This window comes from Rhinatrema bivittatum, chromosome 2, assembly GCF_901001135.1.
Source record: "Rhinatrema bivittatum chromosome 2, aRhiBiv1.1, whole genome shotgun sequence".
Taxonomy (NCBI): Eukaryota; Metazoa; Chordata; class Amphibia; order Gymnophiona; family Rhinatrematidae; genus Rhinatrema; species Rhinatrema bivittatum.
Window position 1 is genome coordinate 529,749,074 of NC_042616.1, and position 15,750 is coordinate 529,764,823.

Consider the following 15,750-nt stretch of genomic DNA (forward strand, 5'->3'; position numbering starts at 1 on the left):
GTGGATGCTTTCTGATACAGCCATGAGACCCTTGCAGATATTTTCAGTCAAGCTGATTGTTGGCAGCTTATACTTAAAATGCCTTCGAGCAGGAAGCTGCCGGAGGGCAAAAGAAAGACAGGAAGGAGAAGTTGTTTCTGCTCCTCCAGACCTGAGGAAGGTTTTCTCCCCGATAAGAAAAAGCAGAAGTGCTTATTGCTGCTCACTTTGATATAGAAGGGAGAAGTATCATGTTTGTGCACTTTCTTTTCTGTCACTTCCTGAAGCTGAGGCATGATTTTCATGATGGAAGGGAACACAACCAGGTCAGCGGAAGACCACAAGCTGCAAAGTGAAGGGGTGAGATCTTTGCTTGACTATAAACTCCTTAAAGAAAGGAACCAATATTTCATTATATTCTTGATGAGCCAGCACAAAGACCCACATTTGTAATGATTCGCAGGTTGGCAAATAAGCGATGTTTCTGCACAGACCCCGTGCTCTCCCCAGCTGGCTTGTCCTAAATGGCACACTGCTGGCTGTGTCATTCTGGCCACTTTACTTCTCGTTCTCTGGCTGTGGGTATCCAATTAGTATCATAAAACAAGATCACTATATAAACCTCATTTACATTTTGTGGATCAGTTTTTCCCTCCACACAGTCAGAACATGTACATATTGGGACTTGTGGGCTATACATTTGTTTGTATAATAATAATAATAATTCTCGGAGTTTCATGATTAACCACCTTGTTCCTTCTGAAGTGTTACAGATACAGAAGGTTGGGATAATAATATGACAATCTGCCTATTTTATTGATAGTCACTTAATATTTGGTTGACAAATCTTTCTTGTGAAAATAAAAATCTGAATCATTCTAAGAGGGCTGGAAGAGGATGCACAACACCATAAACAGCAAACTAGCTAACGACATCATGTGAACGTAGTGTGACTGCTTACTGTGGTGATGCTAGAAAGCTTTCTAGGAAGTGTAGGAGTGACATTAAGACCCTCCTCCTGGTCTTGCTGCTGCTGCATGCGCACAACTTACATTTGGGTATTTGAATTCTCCTTTTTTTGTCTCTCTTTGCCCTCTTTCTGCAGTACTGTCCCAGAGTTAAGTTACATAGTGCTGGGGGCAGGAGGCAGGTTAGAAGGGCAAGTGCTCTGGGTGTCAAGATGGGGGGATGGGGGCGGGGGAAGGAACTCCTGTCACCTTTTTGACTTGTAACATGATGTGGCAAGTATAACCCTTGAGAGAGAGAGAGAGAGAAAAAATGTGCTTACAGACTTGTAAGCAACAAGCATGTGAGCCTGAAAGAGAAGAGATGCACCCAAAGCAATCCTAGCCTGGGGTTCTGTTTTGCATAGCAACTGTGCTAGCCAGGGGCACTAGATCAAAGTTGTTCTTGATACGGCGAGGCCAATTCAACCCCACAATCCAGCTCCATCCTGTCTCGCTTTTCTCTCTCTCTCTGGAATACGTATGTATGCTGGCTGGTGAATTGTATACTGCAGCTACTGATTTGGTTCTCTGTGCAACTGACTGCTATTCTCTTCTTTATTCTACTGCACACACACACACGCACGCACTGGCAGGTAGTGGTAACCCATGAGGTACAAGTAATATACTGGACCCTCTGCTGGGACAGGGTTATACTTGCCACATCATATGTGTGTGGCTGTTTTCCCACAGCCCCAAGCCCACTGCTTTCTATCCACTTCTAAAGATTTTCTTTAAAAAATATGGTTTTAAACACTCCACCGTCTTCTGTCAGTTGTCCTGTCCTCACATTCTTGCCTGTGTCTAACTCTTTCTTTGTCCCCATACGGATGACTGCTCATCTCAACCTTTCCCACTTAAAACTGCTGTAAGATAGAAGGAGAAATCCAACTGAGCATACTCAGGACTGATGATGGGTTGAAGCACTATGTGTACAGCCAGAAAAGGTCACTTCTGTGACATTTCGGTGTGAACCGGAATGGTGAATGATCCAGCTCGTACATCAGATTTCTGGTGTTCACTTTCCCAGTCATTCTTGGAACATAATCTTCTCTGACCCCTGGATCAAAGAAAGGTTGGATCCAGAAAAAAAAAAAATTAGCACCTATCTCTATAAATCACAGCTGCCTGGAAATTGATGGAACAAAAGAAATGTTTATTCTCAAGGGTGCAATAGATAGCATGCAAAGAGAACATATTCAGTCATGCTCGTTATCTAAAATGAGCACACTAAACCTTTTTTTTTCTGGTCAATGATCCTTATTTTGTTTTCATACAGAAGGAACAAAAAGCCACATCTACTATACAGTGAGCACAGAAAACAGATGAGAAGTATCTGGCAGGACACCAAGCCTATGAAGACTTAGAAAAACATTTCCTCTTTGAATGTCACCAATACCAGCATCTTCTCATGCAAATGATTAGCAACAAAATAAACATTTCTTTACAGATCAACTCCTGCATTTAAGGCAGAAGATTTAGCACTTTCTCATAGTACTGGCTGATCTGGTCTTTTGTTTATCTTTTCATCTAATGCATTTCTGCATAGTTATCTGCCAAGCATAACTTGTTCCTGGATATTTTATTCACTTTTATTTTTAACAGAAGAACCTTAAAACATTGCCCATGCCCTCCTACACTGTTCTGATCTCTACACAGGGACCAATCCAATAAACTGCACACTAAAAAGGCTTTAGCGCAGAGGTGCTAAATATTGTAGCATGCATGCTAAAATTGCATTTAACATCCAATTCACTAAGATAATGATATGCAGAATGCAGGATTTCCCATAGAAAATTCCACAAAAGTTTAACGTGCATACCAGTAGAGAAATAGCAATTGAGAATTAATAGATCTGAGTTGTATGTTTTGTTAGTATCTGCGTGCTATTTCTCTCAGCAATAGCTGCTCAGACCAAAAAGATAGAAATCAGAGTGTCATGTGCATCTTGTTTCCTGCATTATTTTCCTTTCTATTGTTTGTGTGGCCTCCCCTTGGTCTGGGCTATGAATTACCCCTATGCTTGGGGTGGGGAGTACCATATGAGAAATGGTTTGTAGCCTGAGTGTGGGATGAGACAGGGTCCCGGTTACCCTGATATCACAATTCAGTGCCCTTCCAAAACAATCTCTTGCTTGTGGAACCACAGACCAGATAAAATAATCACACCAGAATAAAACAGTAATCAACTCTTTTACTAGTATTGTATAAGTAGACAGTAAATCTAACCAGAGCATTAAATGTGAAAATTATAGTAGTGAAGTATAATATAAACTTGCAGTTTTCTTATTTTAAATCAAGCAATGCAAAAATAACACTGGGTATGGCCTACTAGCCAGGGCAACCAACGTACTCATATGGATAGTAAAAACAAATAAGGAACGCTAATAGAGAAAGGGTGGGGGGAAAAGCAATGAAGTACACAGTTTTAAAAAATTGTCTTTATCCCTAAGTACTCAAAAAGAGGGAGCAAAGGATCCACCTCACTATCATCATTTTGTAAAGAGTGCATCCTGACCCAGACACAAAATTGTGTTGAAAAAAAACAATCAAGAAAATAAAGATGGTGGAACCTCTTGATGGTGGAACTGGCTAGATGACAAACCAAATAGATGACCACTGCTCCTGGGGAGCTTCCCCAAATGGTTTACTTGGTACTAAACAGAAAGCAGGCATGGTTGCAGTCTTTTACAGAAAGACTATGGTCCACCAGTTTTCTTTCCCAGTACTTGCCAGCAAGGGTTTATGCTTGACTTCAGCTGAAAGGCTGAAGCAGTTAAGATGAGATACTGAATTAATGCAAACGGAAAGGAAATAAACCTCCCTACTCTGCTAAGATACTCTCTGTGCAAAGTTTAGATTACTTAACTCAGTCTCTTAGGAGGGTGATCAAGCCATGTGTTCCTTGGCTTGGATATCTCTGGGAAGGAAATCTCTCAGTCTCTCAGCTCCTGGCTTCTCTGTCCCTTGTTAGGATTTTACATGTAGCTCGACTATGAAACAAGAACAGCTGTCTGTCTCTCTATTTCCTCAGAGTACAGACTTCTGTCTCTCCCTTTCGATAATTAGATTTTCAGAAGAACCGATTGAAGGGCTGCCAGATGCACTCCTCTCTTCCAGGCTCCTACCCTCCACACACACAGACCAAGCCAGGCAAATTGTACCTTTTCGACCTTAAATGGTTTCCCAGCATTCCTTTGGCTTCTTCCTTTACTGGCTATGTAGTGCTGTTGTCTGGTCAGATTAAATAGTATAGCCCCTTTTCCAACTTGCTAATGCTGTGAGTGATGGATGCTGGTTCTTGCAGAACATTTGTCATTCACTGGAGAGCACACAGGGTTTTTGGATGTATTTGTATATTCCATGACCTTGGTTGTGGCGGCTTGCAATCTCTGCAGAGTTGAAGACCCTGTTTTGACAGATCTAAAACACATCATTCAGATCCAGATGTAACTCAGTCCATATTGTAAGGCTTCAACACATGATAAACTCATGGGGACAGGAACCTGGTTTATAGTAATGTGGCCCCTAAGTCACAAGAATTGTATAGAAGTTAACAGCGCTAACAGGTTGGATGATAAAATGGTGGATTCTCCTTATGGGAGCCATGAATGGACTTAAGCAATGTGAAAACAGCTGCTGGAAGTGCACAGGATGTTAAGGGGCATGAGGTTATCTTTGAGTCGGTGTAGTATGAGAATGTGTTACTTGTCCTTCTTGACAGACAAGGGGGTACATTCCCTAGGGGCTTAGTCATTGAGCAGAAGTGATTCAAAACCAAGTCTGGGGCTGCTCCAGATTGCAAGGGAAAGAGACTGTATGGAGCTGTGATCCTCTCCCAGGATTACAGCAGGGAGCAGCAGGAGTAGGGCAAGGATTTTCTTCTAAAAATCTCCAGAGGCCTGAAGAGAAGGGGCAGAAGGAGAGGGTTGCATTACAGTCTGGTAGTTAAAAGATAAACCCTGTGCTTAACTTAAGGGGGTCATTTACCAAGCGGCTATCGCAGGAGCGCCCCCCCCCCCACCCCCCGTTACCGCGGGATTCACTATGCCTTGCGGCATTAGTAAATCCAGCTCCAAAGCAAGAACTTATCTGGAAATCACAAATGAAAAGGGAGTCAAAAGTGTGAATGCACTTAATGAAAATAAAGCAATATTGAGCACTCAGTATTGCTTTAAGAACTTATCTGGACCAGAAAGCCAAACTGTGCCAGAGGGAACTTGTTTTGGGGCTCAGAGGATCCTGATACTGCACCAGAAAGATTTTTCCTTGAGCTAAGCGAGACATTCGTGTAGCTGTTTTGCTAACTAAAGAAACTAAAGAGAGGACCAGGCTAGGTTGTGAAAAATGAGTGTGGAGAGAGAAGAACCGAAGGTACTGTGTTGCTGTATGAAGAAAAAACCGGTATTTAGGGAGAGGAGTTATAAAGAGAAGAGTTGGAATTTCAGTTCCAGAAAATCTCTGTTCATTTCTGCCTCTCCCTGAACTGTCATTATGCTGGATTCAGAAGATTCTGCAGTAAACAATTTGTTTTTTGGAGCACAACTTGAGTCTGGAGAGTAGTTTGCTTGTGTGCAGTGTTCTCAGCCCAGTACTGGCCCTGCAGGTTGTCCTGCCCCCAGCTCACGGCCACGGAGATTTAATCCCCCACCTCGGGATAGTTTCCCTAATGCTTCCCAAGGCTAGAAAGGTGATCCCAGATGTACAGAGGGTTAACGGTAGCTTGCTCCAGTTGCCTTCTTTGATGTTTGCGAGGGTGAGTATATGTTGTTCTCTGTCTTTTTCAAGTGTTGTCGGTATCTGTTTTGTACTGTGACCCGCTCCCCAGGTGCTGGCTGCACACCGAAGGGGACATAAAAGACCTTTTTGTCTCTCTTGGGGCTGGAGCTCACCGGCTAGCCTTTGGCACAAGTCTCTATTCTCCAGGGCTTGAGTCCTTTACTGGGAGGGGGGAGAGGAATCTCTTCTCCTAGGCTCAGAGTGTCCGGCCTGCCTTGGTCACTCTTTGCCCTGGGAGAGGTTCTCACTGTCTTTTTCCCTGCTGTGTGTGCTGTAAGAGCCAAGGACCACACCAGAGATTTAGGTTGCGTGTCCAAATTAAATGTTTTACTGATGGATAATCAGGTGGATAAATGGCACAATAATTACAGTTCCAAGCATCACAGATGGATCTTCCATTTCTACATGTCTTCCCTCTATCTGTGCAAGTGTGTCCTATTGCCCAGCCCTGGGAAGCACTCACCTTCCAAGGTGATACTTTGGGTAAAGTTGGGTAAAGTATCCTTAGATGGGCAGGAAAACTCCTCCAACTCTGGTAAAAAAAAAAAAAAAAAAGGTTACTCTCTCCCCAGGGCTCAAAGACTCTGATTTGGAGGTCCTCAATTAGGTTTCCTGATGGTCTTACAGTTAGATATCTTTCTCATTTTTTACACTTCTTCCCCATCTCGAATCCCAAGTTGGAAGGGATCCCCTCAGGAACCTGCAGCTCGTGACGTTCCTCCACAGGTAGGAAGGGGGAAGCAAGCCTCTTTCTCCTGGTATTTCTAACAAAATGCTCTTTCCCGAAACTTAGTCCAAAATACCAGCTTCAAGATGCTCTCAAGCTGAGGCAGAAGCCCAGGTATACCTCGAGCTGAGGACGATCAGCCACTTCTTCTAAAAATCATAATTGATATTGCACTGCATGGATCAGCAGCTGATGACAGATGACAAAGTGATGTCTATCTCAGTGTCAGATTTCTGGATGAACTGACAAAACAATTACAGTTGTATGGATTTACTATTAGCAAAGGTCTGTCTGCAGAAAGACGTCACCATGTACTCACAGTGCCTGTCAAGCTTATTAAAGCTCAAAGCAACAAGCATGCAAGCCACATTGATGGGACGTTCTGCACTGCAACCATACAACATCCGGAAGAATTGACATCATTACTTGGTTCTCAGGACATTTGCTTTATCAGCCAGAATGATAAAGCTAGGGTCCCGCTTGGTTTGTCAGCAGCTCAGAAGCAATCTCCTCCCTTGATGCATGTAGAATACCACGTCAGTTTACCAGATCACGATTGGGCTGTGGAGGGTCAGCATAAACGTATTCCATCAGTTTATTCTGGAATAAAGATTCGATAAAACGGGATGGGAACTTCAGAAACCGTCGGTTACACCAGACCCTCCTATATTGCTATTTGTTCAGGGAAACATTCATCATGCACAGCGTTCTCGCATGCCATAGACATTGAACGCTTGCTCCAGCTACCAGAATTTGAAGTACTTACAAAAAATGAATGGGATAAATTGGCAAAGCCAGTTTTCATTTTCACTGGCGGACCAGTCAAAAATCCTCAATTTCAGAAGGTGACTCAGGCGTCATTTTTTAATGCTGAATCTTAATGAAATATACATTGCCACAAACGCACCAGGATGCAGTGCGTTCAACAGGATCAAATGTTGAATGTCTGTGCTGAGTAAAGAGCTGTCTGGTGTCATTTTACCACACGAGGCATTCAGCGGTCATCTTGTCGTGTGAGGAAACACAATCAGTGCTGCGTTAGAAATACAGAACTTTGAGGCCACTGGTAAAATTCTAGCTGAAATATGGTCAAATGTCATCTTTGTTGGTTTTCCCATAGTAGCAGAATTTGTGAAGCCAGCAACAAGTGAATTAAATCCATCTAGTTTGTAAACCAGAGATGAAAAATGTTTTGCAGAACATGTTCACACCTGTCAGTATTTTCTTCAGAATGTAAAGTGCATAAATACTGATTGCTGCCACAGAACCCCTGGTTTGTGGTTTACCATCCTTCCAGGGGTGATTTGTCTCACTACCCATTGGTGTAATCCAAATTCATGGAGGTCTAAAGGCACCGGAGAACAAACCTTTCACGTTACCCTACTCTGGCACCGAAGATCAGTGTTAGCCTTCTGATATCTACTCGGTGTTTGAAAACCTGCCTTATGGTTTCTATTGACCTTCAGTGCAAACACAGCTGATTGATCGAGTTTGTAATGTTTGCCATCAGTCCATTTCATCAGCCACTCTTCTTTCCAACCACATGAAAGGCCACTCACTTGATCGAAAGAGTCATCTTGTTGTGAATAGGATTGTGAGAACAGTGTGAGTAGCTGCTCGCAAGCAGGGAGAACTGATGGCTATCATCGCATTGGAGGAAAATGGAGAAAGTCTAGATTGATTCGATGGATACAACTGGGCTGGAACTTCCCTAGGGCATAATTCCACATCCACAGATACCTGTTGTTTCTACTGACAGGTATCTTTTGTTACCATGGGAAGAAACAAAGTGAATTAATTTGTGAGATATATAGTTAGGCCTAATTACTACCCCACATTTGCAGATAAGCTGTTGTAAAGGTTTACCATCACAGAAAGGGGGTTGGCCGAGGTGTTATGTAAATGTTAAAGGGGGGGGGGGGGATTGTTTCGCACATGTTACAGGGGGATGGGGGGGTGGCTGAAAATGTCAAAAATTGTATTACATAATTTATGAATGGCCCCTTATGGTGTTCCTCAATACCTAGACAATTCTGTATATTCATAGCAACCATAGCCACCGCTGTATTCATCACAACAAGATTTTCTTGAGACTCTTCCTTTAAGCTGGTTGAAACAAAACAAAGAGCTTTTGTTTTGCAGGTCTGCGACTTTTACATTCATTACCCTTCACTATTAAATCTATTGATGATTTCTTGACCTTTTGGAAAATGTGTAAAACTTGGCTTTTTGCAAAAGGTTTTGATTGATTTGATTCATTATGGTTATATTATGTATTAATTAATTGTATTGTGTTTCAGCTGTATTTATGTTTTCTTGTAAACCCCTTTGCAGCCTGGCTGAGAGAGATGGTCAATAAATAAGTGAACGAACAGTCTGATTAGTGGCAGCTGTTTCTGATCTCTCCTTTACCCATCAGTGGGATGCTGAGAGCCAGCAGAGAGAAACCTATGAGGTAGGGTATGCATATTATTCCCATCCTGTAGGAGCAAACTTATAAGGATCATGGACTGTAGGTGGAAGGCCTGAAACTGGACATCCTTTCTATGGAGGCCAAAGGCTGCTGTCTGCACCCCGTAGCTGATTAACCAATGGATCACAGGGGTGCATGATGACACCTCCCTGCTAGATAAATGTGTCTTGATAACTTTTCACTATCAGTGACCAGCAGCTCATACTAATGGCATGCACTAGGCATGCTTTCCTTGTGTTCTGCTTTCTATTTAGTAAGAGAATGATAGTCATGTTATTTTGCCTTATACATACTCTGCCTCTCTTGTTTTAGTGTTGGCATTTGTGCTGTATATTGGATTTGCAACCATTTTTCTACATGATTTGTCAATATTAGGTTTTTATTTTGGAAAAAATTCTTGTGTTTGTTGTTGAAGGGGATGGATCATATGTTCCTCTATCTTTATCTAACTGCATAGCCCTTCTATAAGGCTACGCCTTCATAGAGATCCTAGTGGGGCCCTTCATGTATTCATTTAGAAAACAGATATATAGAAAGGGCTAGATTCATCCAAACTTTGGACTTCGTTAACATTCTACTTTAGTGTTGTGGCCTGCAGCTGCCTGTGCTTTGTATCTTTTATATATATATGTCTTTTTGGAAATCCTGGGATTTTGCTTTGTTGGAAACATTCTCAGAAACATACTCATTTTGAGTAATTATAAAGAAAATTATTTTTTGATTCAAGTGTAATTATTCCATATACTTTCTTTATTCTTTTCTTTTTTTGGCCAGTAGTTCCTCGTTTCTCATTTTTTTCTGCCAGCTCAATCAGAAGAATGGCTGGGATCTATCACCATGAACCTCCATTTAGAACTACTCAGGCATTCTTCCCCTACTTTAATAGAGCCTACCTCTGCCTCCCACTGTTCTTAGTCTGGTAATTGCAGCACTGGTCCTGAGGGCAGGAACCTTGTACCACGGCTCCTTCCGGAAGAACCAGGGGCGGATTGCAGGAAAATATCAGCCTGGGGGATTTTTTTCAAAACCGGCCCCCAAGTTATCTGATTCCCTTGTGCATTTTCCCTGCAGTATGTTGTTTCAACAGTTCCCAAAAGCATGCCAAACTGACCCTTCATAGGTATATAATGTGACCTGGAGCCTGAAAGAACTGAGCCAAAAAAATCTCCAACATAAATGTCACATTTTTCCTAAATAACTAAGTAATAGAACACACCCTAGACCAGAGGTGAGCTGTGTGCCCTCTTCCATCCATGCAATCGGTTGCCATCCGCCCACAAGCTTGGTTATATCTCTCATAATTATATCTTGGATTCCTGGTCTGGTGTTAAAGTCTCTTGCCAACAACAATCAGCTCTTGAACCAGTTGCCAAGTAATGTGACAACCACACTGCCAGCCAGTGTCAGACACATACAGAATCTCTAAGACACAAAGACGCTCATACACACACTCTTGCTGACAGTGTATGAGTATGTCATAGAGAAAGTGTGTGGGTATGGGTGTCTTTCTGTGTCAGGGAGAAAGACACCCACTCTCTCTCTCTCTCTCTCTCTCTCTCTGAAACACACATTCTGTCATTGTGCTGCTGCTGCTCTTATGCTCACACAGTGAGTAGTACCCCCGCTCCAGTACTTCCACATGATTATCTAAAATGTTTTGCTTGCTGCCAACCCTTCCCCAGCCTCCAGGTGCACTCACTCTCTCCCTTTCCCATTCACATTCCCATGCTCACTCCAGGAGACTCATTGTTTCCACAGTCAGTTGACCATTTCAGGAGGAAAGCCCAGCCTACAGAAGTCTCCCCAACACTGCATTGGCACTTCTTCTTGGTTCAACCCATCCCTTTTTGTGACTGTAGCTTGCCTCCACTTCTCCATACCACCCATCACCATTCCAGTGCATTTCCATTGACTGAGTGCTACAGAGTCTGCTGCTTTTTTAGTTCCACATGTTCTGCACTGCCTACCTACTCTATTACAGCAGGCCCTAAAACACCAATACACCTGATTACAGAACAAGCCAAGCTGTTATAGATTCCTACAAAGATACTAAACTCTAGCAGAATACGTCATCTCAGTAAGACATGCAGAACACATAGCTCCTCACCAAATACAGAATAGACAATAGTTTAACTAGCAACATGCAAACAAAACTGAATTGGAAACTATAACAAGACAGACTCCGTATGCAGTACAACAATGTAAAAACAGAAACATCACCATTTCTCATTAAACATTGAACAATAAAATCAAGATATATAAACCATCAATAATAATAGTAAAACCATAGTCATAAAAAGAATAAATATTTAAAAGCAGCTGATGAATAGAACATCGAATGATTAAAATATATAAAATTGTTTTTTTGTTTTAGTTTTCCAATCAAAATATTTCAAAACAGCAGATGCATCAAATAACACCCAATAATTAAAACTAAGGCTAAACAAATTCCCTTGCTCTTCATACATGGGATAGGAAGCAATGTCCTTCATATATGGGATAGGAGGCAATGTCCTTTTGTGGATTTCAAACTGGCTAAAAGACAGGAAACAGAGAGTAGGATTAAATGGACAATTTTCTCAGTGGAAGGGAGTGGGCAGTGGAGTGCCTCAGGGATCTGTATTGGGACCCATACTTTTCAATATATTTATAAATGATCTGGAAAGAAATACAACAAGTGAGGTAATCAAATTTGCAGATGATACAAAATTGTTCAGAGTAGTTAAATCACAAGCAGATTGTGATAAATTGCAGGAAGACCTTCTGAGACTGGAAAATTGGGCATGCAAATGGCAGATGAAATTTAATGTGGATAAATGCAAGGTGATGCATATAGGGAAAAATAACCCATGCTATAGTTACAACATTTTAGATTCCATATTAGGAGCTACCACCCAAGAAAGAGATCTAGGCGTCATAGTGTATAACACTTTGAAATCATCGGTTCAGTGTGCTGCAGCAGTCAAAAAAGCAAACAGAATGTTGGGAATTATTAGGAAGGGAATGGTGAATAAAACGGAAAATGTCATAATGCCTCTGTATCGCTCCATGGTGAGACCCCACCTTGAGTACTGTGTACAATTCTGGTCGCCGCATCTCAAAAAAGATATAGTTCATAACTTAAAAACCATACTAAAAAAATAGAATAAATGTGTCAAGCAGGCAACAGTCATCCAGTATTTAAAATAAGTATTTTGTAATATTTCCAAACATCAAATATTTCAAACAGCAGACATGAAATAAGACCCCAAAATTTAAATTAATAGAATTAAAAATTTCCAGCTCTCCATACCTGGGATCTTTTGATTTCCAGTCACCAACAGATTGTTGTGGATTGGGGGAGGGGGCCTCACAATCTTTACCGCTCTTGCCCTCCCCAACACACATACACATGCTGTCACACATACAGGCTCTCTCTCCTCACATATATGCTGTCACATACACAGGCTCTTTCACTCTCTCTTTCTCTCATACACACACACACACACACACACACACACACACACACACACACACACACACATAGACTCAGGCTCTCACAGACACATACAGGCCCTCTCTCACCAAATCCTGTGTTCCACTAAGAATTAAATCTAAAACAGATCCCTCTGTCGTTGGTTCCTGAACCAATTGCTCCATGAAGCAGTCGTTTATTCCATCCTGGAACTTTATATCTCCAGCATGTCCTGATGTTACATTTACCCAGTCAATATTGGGGGGTAATTGAAATCTCCCATTATTACTGCACTGCAAAATTGGTTAGCTTCCCTGATTTCTCTCAGCATTTTGGCCAGGTGGACGGTAGGATACTCCTATCACTATACTCTTAACCAACACACATGGGATTTCTACCCATATAGATTCTACTGCGCATTTAGTCTCTTTTTTTATCTTTATCCATGACTGTGCCATGAAAATCAATTTATTCAAAACTTTTTTTAGCATCTGAAAAGTGTCTATCTGAAAAACAAAGCAAATAACTGCTATTACAAAAGCAGATACTTAGCAAATATTGGGCAAAAAAAAAGATATTTGTAGTGCATAGGAAGATGAACCCCTACAGATGCTCTGACATCTCACAGACCTACCCTCAATCACCTATTTATCACAATACATAGTAACATAGTAAATGACAGCAGATAAAGCCCAAAAGGCCCATCCAGTCTGCCCAGCATTGAATTTATGTGCATCTTCCCAAAGAAGATCAAATTCCCACATGGAATCTACCCCCAGTTCTGTTGTGTCCCCTTTAGATTGGTAATCTACAGCTCTGTGCAGATTACCCTATGCCTTCCAGGAAACACAGTGCAGTCATATCACTGTTGCCTTCGGCTGCAGCTGTTAAGGCAGGGTGTTAAATCCTGGAGACCAGGCTGGTGAAATTTACTACAAAGCTTCTAGAAGCTTTGCCATGTTCTATAGAGCATGTGCATGCCATCATGAATCATAAATGTTGCATGGGGCCATCTTCAGGTTTTTTTGTGGAGCTCAACAGTTGTTTGCTTTTCCTTGGAGAAGGTTTCTTCACCTACTTTTGCATGTGCTTTTTAAAATTATGATTATTCAAGCTTGGTTAGTTGTCATGCTAAAAATGCCCATGGCAAGGTACAAGTCATATAAATACAATAAATTAATTATACGCAGTTATATAAAATCAATAACTTAGTATAGAATCTATACATATTATGCAATGTTGCTTTAAGGCTGGTGTAAAGTAAGCATGGGCATTTCAAAATGAAATCCTAGCACATACTTTGTCTCCTCTGACCTAACCCTACTCTTGTCCAACAGATAAAAATTATGCTTATTGCAAAACATCTTTTATTCGTCTCTGGTAAGCCTTGGACACAAATATATTTATTCCTGCACAAGGCTGGCCTAAGTCAAGAGTGGAGCAGTGCTGCGGTTCCTATTACTGTCTATGAGAATGAGTTTTAAAGCCTTTACACATAGGAGAAAATAGAAAAGCTAATTGCAACAAACTTTCTTCTTTTGTTTTATCAGATAACAAATCTTTCCCCATTTTTGTAAGCACAGGAGAAGGATTCCAATACAAAAGTCGTTTCTAAAGGGCCAATGCCATTTTCCTTGTTGGGTGTTGTGGTGCTTGCCTCTTAAAAATATTTTGGCCTATCTTAATGCCCACATTGGTGTACATAAAGGGGCGGATTTTCAGAGCCCTGCTCGCCTAAATCCGCCCAAAACCGGGCAGATTTAGACGAGCAGGGCCCTGCGCGCCGGTGAGCCTATTTTACATAGGCCTACCGGCGCGCGCAGAGCCCCAGGACTTGCGTAAGTCCCGGGGTTTTCGGAGGGGGCATGTCGGGGGGCGTGTCGGGGGCGGGCCCGAACCGCGTGGCGTTTTCGGGGCGTGTCGGGAGCGTTCTGGGGGCGGGCCCGGGGGCATGGCTACGGCCCGGGGCGGCCCGGGGGCGTGGCCACTCCCTCCGGACCCGCCCCCAGGTCACGTCCCGGGGGCATGGCCGCGCCCTCCGGACCCGCCCCCAGGTCGCATCCCGGCGCGCAGGAGGCCCGCTGACGCGCGGGGATTTACGCCTCCCTCTGGGAGGCGTAAATCCCCCGACAAAGGTAAGGGGGGGGCTTAGACAGGGCCGGGTGGGTGGGTGAGGGAGGGGAAGGGAGGGGAAGGTGAGGGGAGGGCAAAAGGAAGTTCCCTCCGAGGCCGCTCCGATTTCGGAGCGGCCTCGGAGGGAATGGGGGTAGGCTGCGCGGCTCGGCGCGCGCCGGCTATACAAAATCGATAGCCTTGCGCGCGCCGATCCAGGTTTTTAGCAGATACGCGCGGCTCTGCGCGTATCTACTAAAATCCAGCGTACTTTTGTTTGCGCCTGGAGCGCAAACAAAAGTAGGCCTATTCGCGGAGTATGAAAATCCGCCCCAAAATGTATTATCTCTCTTATGCTATTACAAACATTCTTATACTTGTATTCACAGCTTTACTCTCTCTCTCTTACTCGAATTCAGTGACACCTGATATACTCATGTTTGCATGGTTTACAAGCATACAAAAACCCTTTCTTGTACAAAGGCACGTTTCATCTACTCAGAAACATAGCACAAATCCACAGTACTATAGATCTTGAAGACTGAAGAGATATTAGAAATCACATTCAATAGTGGCATAAAGCTCTGCTACATTTGCAAGCAGACCTCATTCTGCTTGTTGTACTATATATAGTCAGTTCTCAATCAGACAAGCTAATGTATGTGTGTATTAAATAAATATAATCTTACATACCTCTCTTTCACACCATAGAGGACCAGGTCACAGATATGGTGGCTATGTTTCCTGGGTGTTTTCATAATGACCGCATAATAAGGCAAAGCCAGTTTGTATGAGTATATTTGTAGTTAGGAACCATGGGACTGAATAGGTATGGAAGTGAATGAATCCTGTTTAATGTTGTGAGGAAGTGGGATTTGAAAGCTGTAAGTAACACTGCATTCTTTTTTTTTTTTAGTATATTTATAGATGATAATGGGTATCCTGGTTTGCCTTGGCTGATTCTTGCTTTACCCATCTGTTGGCTCAGAAAAGCAGTACACCACTGCCCATCTCTCAGGGTAGTTATAGAATTCACATTTGGCCTCCCAAACATGCACTTTCATTGTGTAAACCACACTAAAGACTGTCTGCCATTAACTTTTGTGAACTTGTGCAATGCTACACTTGCTTATCTCTCCAGTATAGCATTCTGGACTATTTCCTTATAAATAGGAAGATGTGGGTTTGTTTTTTCCCAAAATAGATGAAAAATCCATTTTTC

At 42.4% G+C, this 15,750-nt stretch overlaps 1 long non-coding RNA gene across 1 annotated transcript; it reads left to right on the forward strand.

Moving 5' to 3' along the window:
• The first annotated feature begins 271 nt into the window (after positions 1-271).
• Positions 272-2,438, forward strand: LOC115086201. The gene is made up of 2 exons (XR_003855147.1): positions 272-339; positions 2,263-2,438. It is a non-coding gene; the product is annotated as an uncharacterized LOC115086201 (long non-coding RNA).
• The last annotated feature ends 13,312 nt before the right edge of the window (positions 2,439-15,750 follow it).